Genomic DNA, 10493 nt, shown 5'->3' on the forward strand with positions numbered 1-10493 from the left:
GCTGTCAGCCAAGCTTTAGGAAGAAGAGACACAGATAAGACCAAACTCTGGTGATATGATTCCACAGACTCAGAGAGGCCATCATCCTGGCGGGCTCCCCAGTGTGCCCAGAGTTCAAGAGACAAGTTTACACTTGCCACTTGCCAGGCACTCCTTGGACATCAACATACATTTTGCCATCTGTACCCACACCAGCTGCAGCACTTACCTTGCAAAGTGTGGCAAAGGTGACAGAGAATCTAGATGCCACCCAAATCTCCACTGATAGGGACATGGCACCAAACAAATCCAATTTAATTCCCAGGTGTCACCCAGATGAGAAGCTAAGAGACAGATTACCCCCAGACAGGATACACACACTGGAGGAAAAGAGAACATGCCGCGAGAGCTATACCTGCCATAGGGATGTGTTTCCTGCCATAATGGGTTTCCATCCTATAAAAAAAAAACACAGGAGTGTAGCATGGCCAATTCACACACATGGCTTTGTGGGTTTGGTAACAGCCTCAATTACCCTGGCCTGAGGCCAGAGAGTTTCCATGAACCCCGATGTTTGGGTTGTGGTACTGATGCTCATACTCTCCCTCACTAAATGCAGCCGCAGCATGGAGGCTTCAAGAATCAGGGGAGATCAGGGTGCCTAAGCTCTCCCAGGTCATTGGACAGAAACACAAGGAGATGTGATGGTTAGGAGAGATGCAAGACACAGAATGCTAATTTCCCTTGTCAGCTCGCATACACAGCTCAGACGGAGAGAAGCTCAGTAACCTCAGGGTACAGGCAGTTTGGGTCCTTGCTTATAGAGTCTTGCCCACTAAGCACCAGGCCTGAGGCTCAGTCTGTGGATTTTGTTTGGTTGCATTGTTGTATCTTTAAATCAAGGAATCTTTTGGCCTATACCCCCAATGTCCTCCCTTCTGGCCCAGTAGCTAACCAGGACCATAACCAACAGGCCACTAATGTTCTGCAGATGAAGGAATGTCAGGAAACTAAACAAATTTGCTTTTCCCATTGCGTTCCTTCCCTTAAGGGAAGAAAGTAAGAGAGGAAGACTTAGAACTAAACTCAAAAATTTCCCAACAATGCGTATCTCACCAGCTCCTGCCAAGGATCTCCAGCTCTAAAAACGCTCCTCAGATCCCGAGTTCAGTACAGCTGTCTGTAGCTCCACTCTGTGCAGAGCTGCCGCTGCATTTTTCAGCTGTTTTCCAGGTGCCCAAAAGAGGCATGGAATAAAATGCAAAGCAGTCCCCCCTTGGTCGGGGGGAAGAGCAGAGAAATGGAACACTGTTGTTTTTTTCTCAAAAGTGTTTAAAAAAAAAAAAAAAAAGCCTTTCCCTAGAGCATAGACTGCTGAATTTCTTATGGAGCCTTGGATGCAGAAACTTTGGAGTGGTTCTCTGAATGGGGGTGATTGGCACCAGATCTGAACTGCTGAAGGCTATGCATCACTAAGAACTCCAGCCACTGGTAAAAGTAGTTCATGGTTAACTTCATTTTACCAAGAGCACTGCATTCTCCAAAGCTGAAAGCACTAAGTGTAGTGCATCTACACTAAGTGTAGATGGAGAAAGTGAGGCACATAGCACAGCTTGGAGCCTGTTCCTTGCGATGTCAATCCCAGAGTCGAGACAAGACTCCCCGCCTTTCAGGCAGCCAAGCGAGGCTAACTCTCGAGCATCTTATCCCCAGCATCAGATTGAGAGGGAAAATATTCTATAACGGAACTTCTTGGTATTGGAGAGGTAAACTATTCATGATCCATTGCCTTGATCCGTTTTTATTTTAGTCCTCCTTTGCCACTTGCTAAGGCACACAGTTCAGTCCTGCTCCCTGATCCGAGACCCATCAACATGGGCTCTGTGAGGAGAGAGAGGCTGTCCCCCCAAGAGCAGCCTCACCTCCATGAGGCTTTATCAATCCCCATTCATCCTCATGTGGTAAATCAACTTGGAAGTGTGGCAGTCGGAGGGCTCATGAGTGTCGTAGAGCTGCCCGGTCAATTGCTTTCATTAGGTTTCATTATACTCTAGTTAGAAGTTCACATCTTCCTCATTATGGGTCCAGGCTAGACCAATGTGGCACTTAGAAGGTGGGAGAGGCCCCAGGTGTCTCTCCGCAGCCTCTCCTAACAGCCAATAGCAGCAGTCAGAATTCCCCTCCCCGTGTCCACCTGCCGTTAGTGGCAGCAGTGATGAGCAGTTCCTCTTCCCCGGTGGCACTGTTCTTTGTCTTTCATCTGTCTGCTGTCTCAGGATACTCATTTAAAATTAGGGATTTTTGTCTTTCATCTGTCTGCTGTCTCAAGATACTCATTTAAAATTAGGGATAATTGGCAGGCATCGTTAAGTATGTGCACGTGTGTGTGTATACACGTGTTCAGTTTAATTTAGATCTTTAATTCTTGAGGAAAAAGGAATTTTTTGTAATTGTAATCTGCAATTTATAAGTGGCACTTGGATTGTAGAAGGAATAGGTATAAGTCCAGGCACTTTGTACATTTATACCTGAGTCCCTGGGCCCCAAATGCCTGAAAACTTTGGCCTCCCTTGGAGTTGGTCTCATAAGTAAATTGCCTTCATTTGATGAAATTATTCATATGTGACTATGGTGCAAGCCCAGATAGCTCAGTTGGTAGAGCGTCAGGCTTTTTTAAAATGTGACGATGACCACATTGGTGAAAACAAACAAGAAAAAGAGCTACTTACCAATCCTCTCTGTGAGGAGGAGTCTAGTGCCTTTGAAGCAATAGCATTTCTTGCCGGGTTACAAAACCGCTTTTTGGCAAATTAGCTGCCATTCCAAATTGTTTTAGATGGGTTCAATATTCACCTCCATGTCTGTTTCCAATGCCTAAATGAAAAGACATTTTGGTTCATGAGCCAGTGATTATAACAGCTAGAACGCTAAGTCAGGAAGAAAAAAATGGTATTATTACAGAGGTGGAGTATCTGACTTTTTCACGTCTTTAATTAATGCTTACATGTGTTTGGAGGCAAGAAACGGGCTTCTAGTCCGATTCCAGGGCCCACGCACACAGCCACTCCCCCTAACACATTCTTGCCTCATCAGGTTCTTCAAAAGCTGGTATCTGGTGAGGGGCAGGAAGGCGGAGGAGTAGGGAGCGCACCGCCCGGCCCCACCGGCTCACCGGGGGACTCGCAGGGCGCCCTGAGCCGCTACCAAGTCGACCTGGGGTTTGAAGAGAGAACGCCCGGGCCGCGGCGGAGAGGACGTCTGGCTGCTAACGAGACGGAAAGGCCGACAGCACGGAGGGCCCGGGCGGGGGAGGCCCCGAGGCCCCGAGGCCCCGAGGCCCCGAGGCGCTGGGCGGCGGCGAGCGCGAGCGCGAGCGCGGGGCCTGCGCGGGAAAGCCCCGCCCCGGAAGCGGAACTCGAAGCTCGGCGCCGGGACTTCCGGGCGGGAAAGCGCTGAGCAGGGGCCGCGGGCGGGAGCGCGGGCGGGAGCGCGGGCGGGCGGGGAGCCTCCGGGCCCGGGGCCGCCATGCGGGGAGGGCGCCCGCCCGGGGTCGGGGTCAAGGGCCGGAGCGCACAGCCCGCGGGGCCTGGGGAGACGCCGCTCGGGGATCCCGTGGTCCCCAGGCCGGGCGGGGAGGCCACGGGGCCGGGGCCAGGCAGGGAGGGCGCGGGACGGGGAGGCCTCTCCCGCCGCGGGGACGGGGGGAGGCAGGGAGGGCCCTGGGCGCCGGGCCGCGGCCCCCCAGGCTGTGCAGAGCAGCACCCCCGTGCCGCCCCGGGAGCCCCTAGGCCGGTGGGGCCGGGAGCTGTGCTAGTTCCCCGGGCGGAGCTGACTCCAGAGCCGGAGACCTGGCCGCGGTGGGGCTGTTCCTCCTGGTTCCCCTGGTCACCGGGAGGGGCGGGGCCTCCGGGGAGGAGGCCTCAGGGGCAACAGCTCACCTGAGCCCGGCACCTGGGGGGGGGGGGGGCATCTCCCCAGGTGGACACACCTGAGAGTCAGCACAGCAGACCCTCCCCCAGAAGACCCGCTGGAAGGACGGGGAAGAGCAAGTTCTTGACCCCGCAGCACTGGAAAGCTCCAGGACCGAGGGAATGCCAAGGGAATATAGTATATAGAACTAGAGGGTCCTTTTTTCTTTTCTTTTTCTTTTTCCATTATGACTAGTTTTTATATCAAACTAAAAAATTCCAGTAAATTTTCTCTTTTCCCACCTTAACAATATTTCACACCTCTTCGTTTTTGTTTTGTTTTGTTTTGTTTCCTTTTTGACTTTCGTATTTCTACAATTACATGTCTTAGATATAGTTTTCACTTCCGGATTCCCTTCAATGTATTCAATTTAATTTGGGGAGATATACAAGATATGGGTATTTGTTTTGGGGGGGGTTTTAGGCCTCATTTCGTTCCACAGTGGTGGAAATTGCTACCTTCTAAAACATGACCAACATGCACCCAGAACCAAGTGGAATACCGCACTCGTTCATTCTGTGAGATTGTATTCTCTCTTCATTCCCATTCTGCCCCCTGCTTTTATCTTATTTATGTTTTGGTGGTCAATGTTGGGGACTTCTACAAGTATTTCCGGTTTATATAAATTTAGAATTGGGCATCCTCTAACATACAGAACAAAATACACTCGGAAACAAGAGGCTCACCCTCTAGGACCCCTCAGGTAGACTACATTCTCCCTCCACTACAACTTTGTCACCACTACCATCTCTGATGCCTCCCCCTTTTTTCTTCTCCTTTTTTTCTTTTTTCTTCTTTTTTCCTCTTTACTTTTTCTTTTTTCTTTTTTATTCTTCTTTGGGATTCTTGGCCTCTTAGTTTTTACTACTTTGTTTTAAAATTGGTGTTTACCTTTAGCGGTCTTTTATTTTGTTCTGATCTTTCTTTTCAATTTCTGGTCTCTGACCTCATCAGAATCATCTAAGGTGAAATTTACTTAGGTAGTGGTTGATATTCTGGACTCAGCCCACTCATACAGCCACTCTGCACTGAGCAAAATGACTAGAAGGAAGAACTCACCGCACAAAAAAAAAAGAATCAGAAACAGTTCTCTCTGCCACACAGTTACAGAATTTGGATTACAATTCGATGTCAGAAAGCCAATTCAGAAGCACAATTATAAAGCTACAGGTGGCTCTGGAAAAAAGCCTAAAGGATTCAAGAGACTTCATGACTGCAGAATTTAGATCTAATCAGGCCAAAATTAAAAATCAATTAAGGGGCACACCCGGTGGCGCAGTGGTTTAGCGCTGCCTGCAGCCCAGGGCATGATCCTGGAGACCCTGGATCGAGTCCCATGTCAGGCTCTCTGCATGGAGCCTGCTTCTCCCTCTGCCTGTGTCTCTGCCTCTCATTCTCTCTCTGTGTCTCTATAAATAAATAAATAAATAAAATCTTTTAAAAAAATAAAAATCAATTAAATGAGATGCAATCCAAACTGGAGGTCCTAACGATGAGGGTTAATGAGGTGAAAGAAACAGTGAGCAACATAGAAAACAAGTTGATGGCAAGGAAGGAAGCTAAGGAAAAAAGAGAAAAACAAAAGACCATGAGGAAAGGTTAAAGGAAATAAATGATAGCCTCAGAAGGAAAAATCTACATATAATTGGGGTTCCAGAGAGTGCCAAGAGGGCACAGAGGACCAGAAAGCATATTTGAACAAATCATAGCTGAGAACTTCCCTAATTTGGGGAAGGAAACAGGCATTCAGATCCAGGAGATAGAGAGGTCTCCCCCCAGAAATTAATAAAAACCATGCAACACCTCGACAATTAATAGTGAAACTTGCAAGTTCCAAAGATAAAGAGAAAATCCCCTTAAAGCAGTGAGAAACAAGAGATCCCTAGTTTATATGAAGAGAAATATTAGATTAACAGCAGACCTCTCTACAGTGGCCTGACAGGCCAGAAAGGGCTGGCAGGATATATGCAGGGTCCTAAATGAGAAGAGCATGCAGCCAAGAATACTCTATCCAGCAAGGCTCTCATTCAGAATAGGAGAGATAAAGAGCTTCCAGGATAGGCAGAAACTGAAAGAACATGTGACCACCAAACCAGCTCTGCAATAAATATTAAGGGGGACCCTGTAAAAGAAAGAGTAAGTCCAAAGAAATAATCCACAAAAACAGGGACTGAATAGGTATTATGATGACACTAAATCCATATCTTTCAATAGTTATTCTGAACATGAATGGGCTAAATGATCCCATCAAAAGACGCATGGTTTCAGACTGGATAAAAAAGCAAGACCCATCTATTTGCTGTCTACAAGAGACTCATTTTAGACCTAAAGACACTTCCAGCCTGAAATAAAAGGTTGAAGAACAATTTACCATTCAAATGGTCCTCAAAAGAAAGCTGAGGTAACAATCCTCATATCAGATAAATTAAAACTTATCCCAAAGACTGTACTAAGAGATGAAGAGGGACACTATATCATACTTAAAGGGTCTATCCAACCCAACAAGAATACCTAACAATCATGAATATTTATGCCCCTAATGTGGGAGCTGCAAAATATATCAATCAATTAATAACCAAAGTAAAGACATACTTAGATAATAATACACTAATAGTAGGAGACCTCAACATGGCACTTTCTGCAAATGACAGATCTTCTAAGCACAACATCACCAAAGAAACAAGAGCTTTAAATGATACACTGGACCAGATGGATTTCACAGATATATACAGAAATTTGCATCTGAATGCAACTGAATACATATTCTTCTCAAGTGCATATGGAACTTTCTCCAGAATAGACCACATACTGGGTCACAAATCAGGTCTCAACCGACACCAAAAGATTGGGATTGTCCCCTGCATATTTTCAGACCTCAATTGAAACTGGAAACTTGAAACTGGAGCTTTGAAACTGGAACTCCATCACAAAAAGAAATTTGGAAGAAACTCAAACACGTGGAGGTTAAAGAGCATCCTGCTAAAAGATGAATGGGGGGATCCCTGGGTGGCACAGCGGCTTAGCGCCTGCCTTTGGCCCAGGGCGTGATCCTGGAGACCCGGGATCGAATCCCACATCGGGCTCCCGGTGCATGGAGCCTGCTTCTCCCTCTGCCTGTGTCTCTGCCTCTCTCTCTCTCTCTCTCTCTCTGTGTGACTATCATAAATAAATTTAAAAATTAAAAAATTTAAAAAAAATAAAAAAATAAAAATAAAAATAAAAGATGAATGGGTCAACCAGGATATTAGAAAAGAATTAAAAAGATTCACGGAAACTAATGAAAATGAAGATACAACCATTCAAAATCTTTGGGATACAGCAAAAGCAGTTCTAAGAGGGAAATACATCGTAATACAAGCCTCCCTCAAAAACTTGGAAAAAACCCAAATACACAAGCTAACCCTACACCTAAAGGAACAGGAGAAAGAACAGCAAATAAAATCTACACCAAGCAGAAGAGACTTAATAAAGATTCGAGCAAAACTCAATAAAATAGAGACCAGAAGAACTGTAGAACAGATCAACAATACCAGAAGTTGGTTCTTTGAAAGAATAAGATAGATAAACCATTACCCACCCTTTTTAAAAAGAAAAGAGAAAAGACTCAAATTAATAAAATCACGAATGAAAGAGGAGAGATCATAACCAATACCAAGGAAATACAAACAATTTTGAAAACATATTATGAACATCTACATGCCAATAAATTAGGCAATCTAGAAGAAATGGATGCATTTCTGGAAAACCACAAACTACCAAAACTAGAACAGGAATAAATAGAAAACCTGAATAGGCCAATAACCAGGGAGGAAATTGAAGCAGTCATCAAAAACCTCCCAAGACGTAAAAGTCCAGGGCCAGACGGCTTCCCAGGGGAATTCTATCAAATGTTTAAAAAAGAAACAATACCTATTCTACTAAAGCTGTTCCGAAAGATAGAAAGGGATAGAATACTTCCAAACTCATTTTATGAGGCCAGCATCACCTTGATTCCAAAACCAGACAAAAATCTCACCAAAAAGGAGAATTATAGACCAATATCCCTGATGAACACAGATGCAAAAATTCTCAACAAGATACTAGCCAATAGGATCCAACAATACATTAAGAAGATTATTCACCATGACCAAGTGGGATTTATCCCCGGGATGCAAGGTTGGTTCAACATTCATAAAACAATCAACGTGATAGATCATATCAACGAGAGAAAAAACAAGAACTATATTTTCCTCTCAATAGATGCAGAGAAAGCATTTGACAAAATACAGCATCCATTCCTGATCAAAAACTCTTCAGAGTAGGGATAGAGGGAACGTCCCTCAGCATCTTGAAAGCCACTTATGGGGCATCCCCGGTAGCTCAGCGGTTTAGCGCCGCCTTTGGCCCAGGGTGGGATCCTGGATACCCGGGATCGAGTCCCACATTGGGCTCCCTGCATGGAGCCTGCTTCTCCCTCTGCCTGTGTCTCTGCCTCTCTTTCTCTTTCTCTTTCTCTTTCTCTCTCTCTCTCTCTCTCTCTCTCAGGAATAAATGAAATATTTAAATAAAAATTTAAAAGCCATCTACAAAAAGCTCACAGCTAATATCATTCTCCATGGGGAAACACTGGGAGCCTTTCCCCTAAGATCAGGAACACAACAGTGATGTCCACTCTCACCACTGCTATTCGACATAGTACTAGAAGTGCTTGCCTCAGCAATCAGATGACAAAAAGAAATAAAAGGCATTCGAATTGGCAAAGAAGAAGTCAAACTCTCCCTCTTCACAGAGGACATGATACTGTACGTAGAAAATCCAAACGACTCCACCCTAAGATTGCCAGAATTTATACAACAATTCAGCAGTGTGGCAGGATACAAAATCAATGCCCAGAAATCAGTGGCATTTCTCTACACTAACAATGAGACTGAAGAAAGAGAAATTAAGGAGTCAATCCCATTTACAATTGCACCCAAAAGCATAGGATACCTAGGAATAAATCTAACCAAAGAGGTAAAGGATCTATACCCTAAAAACTACAGAACACTTCTGAAAGAAATTGAGGAAGACACAGAGAGATGGAAAAATATTCCATGCTCGTGGATTGGAAGAATTAATATTGTGAAAATGTCTATGCAACTCAGGGCAATTTACACATTCAATGCAATCCCTATCAAAATTCCATGGACTTTATTCAGAGAGTTGGAACAAATCATCTTAAGATTTGTGTGGATTCAGAAAAGACCCCAAATAGCCAGGGGAATATTAAAAAAGAAAACCAGAGCCGGGGCATCACAATGCCGGATTTCAGGCTGTATTACAAAGCTGTGATCATCAACACGGTGTGGTACTGGCACAAAAACAGACACATAGATCAATGGAACCGAACAGAGAACCCAGAAATGGGCCTCAATTTTATGGTGAACTAATATTCAACAAAGCAGGAAAGACTATCCACTGGAAAAAGGACAGTGTCTTCATTAAATGATGCTGGGAAAATTGGACATCCACATGCAGAAGAATGAAACTAGACCATTCTCTTACACCAGACACAAAGATAAACTCAAAATGGATGAAAGATCTAAATGTGAGACAAGAATCCATCAAAATCCTAGAGAAGGACACAGGCAACACCTTTTTTTAACTTGGCCACAGCAACTTCTTGCAAGATACATCCATAAAGGCAAGAGAAACAAAAGCAAAAATGAACTATTGGGACTTAATCAGGATAAAAAGCTTCTGCACAGAAAAAAAAAAAAAAAAGTCAACAAAACTAAAAGACAACCTACAGAATGGGAGAAGATATTTGCAAATGACCTATCAGATAAAGTGCTAGTATTCAAGATCTATAAAGAACTTCTTAAACTCAACACCAAAGAAACAAACAATCCAATCGTGAAAAGGGCAAAAGACATGGAGAGAAATCTCACAGAGGAAGACATAGACATGGCCAACAAGCACATGAGAAAATGCTCTGCATCACTTGCCATCAGGGAAATACAAATCAAACCCACAATGAGATACCATCTCACAACAGTGAGAATGGGGATAATTAACAAGGCAGGAAACAACAAATGTTGGAGAGGATGTGGAGAAAGGGGAACCCTCTTGCACTGTTGGTGGGAATGTGAACTGGTGCAGCCACTCTGGAAAACTGTGTGGAGGTTCCTCAAAGAGTTAAAAATAGATCTGCCCTATGACCCAGCAATTATACTGCTGGGGATTTACCCCAAAGATACAAATGTAGTGAAACGCCGGGACACCTGCACCCCAATGTTTATAGCAGCAATGTCCACAGTAGCCAAACTGTGGAAGGAGCCTCGGTGTCCATCGAAAGATGAATGGATAAAGAAGATGTGGTTTATGTATACAATGGAATATTACTCAGCCATTAGAAATGACAAATACCCACCAATTGCTTCAACATGGATGGAACTGGAGGGTATTATGCTGAGTGAAATGAGTCAATCGGAGAAGGACAAACATTATATGTTCTCATTCATTTGGGGAATATAAATAATAGTGAAAGGGAATAGAAGGGAAGGGAGAAGAAATGAGTAGGAAAT

General features: G+C 44.5%; 1 long non-coding RNA gene across 7 annotated transcripts in view; it reads right to left on the bottom strand.

Moving 5' to 3' along the window:
- The window catches only part of LOC140622993 (uncharacterized), a 145379-nt gene extending 142054 nt beyond the window's left edge, over nucleotides 1–3325 (bottom strand). For all 7 annotated transcript variants that reach the window (XR_012022660.1, XR_012022663.1, XR_012022659.1 and 4 more), the window contains exons 1-2: nucleotides 2984–3325; nucleotides 2709–2853 (exon numbers count right to left, since the gene is read on the bottom strand). This is a non-coding gene — a long non-coding RNA (uncharacterized lncRNA). The remainder of the gene's footprint in view (nucleotides 1–2708; nucleotides 2854–2983) is intronic.
- Nucleotides 3326–10493: the final 7168 nt, after the last annotated feature.

This window comes from Canis lupus, chromosome 32 (assembly GCF_048164855.1).
Source record: "Canis lupus baileyi chromosome 32, mCanLup2.hap1, whole genome shotgun sequence".
Lineage (NCBI taxonomy): Eukaryota > Metazoa > Chordata > Mammalia > Carnivora > Canidae > Canis > Canis lupus.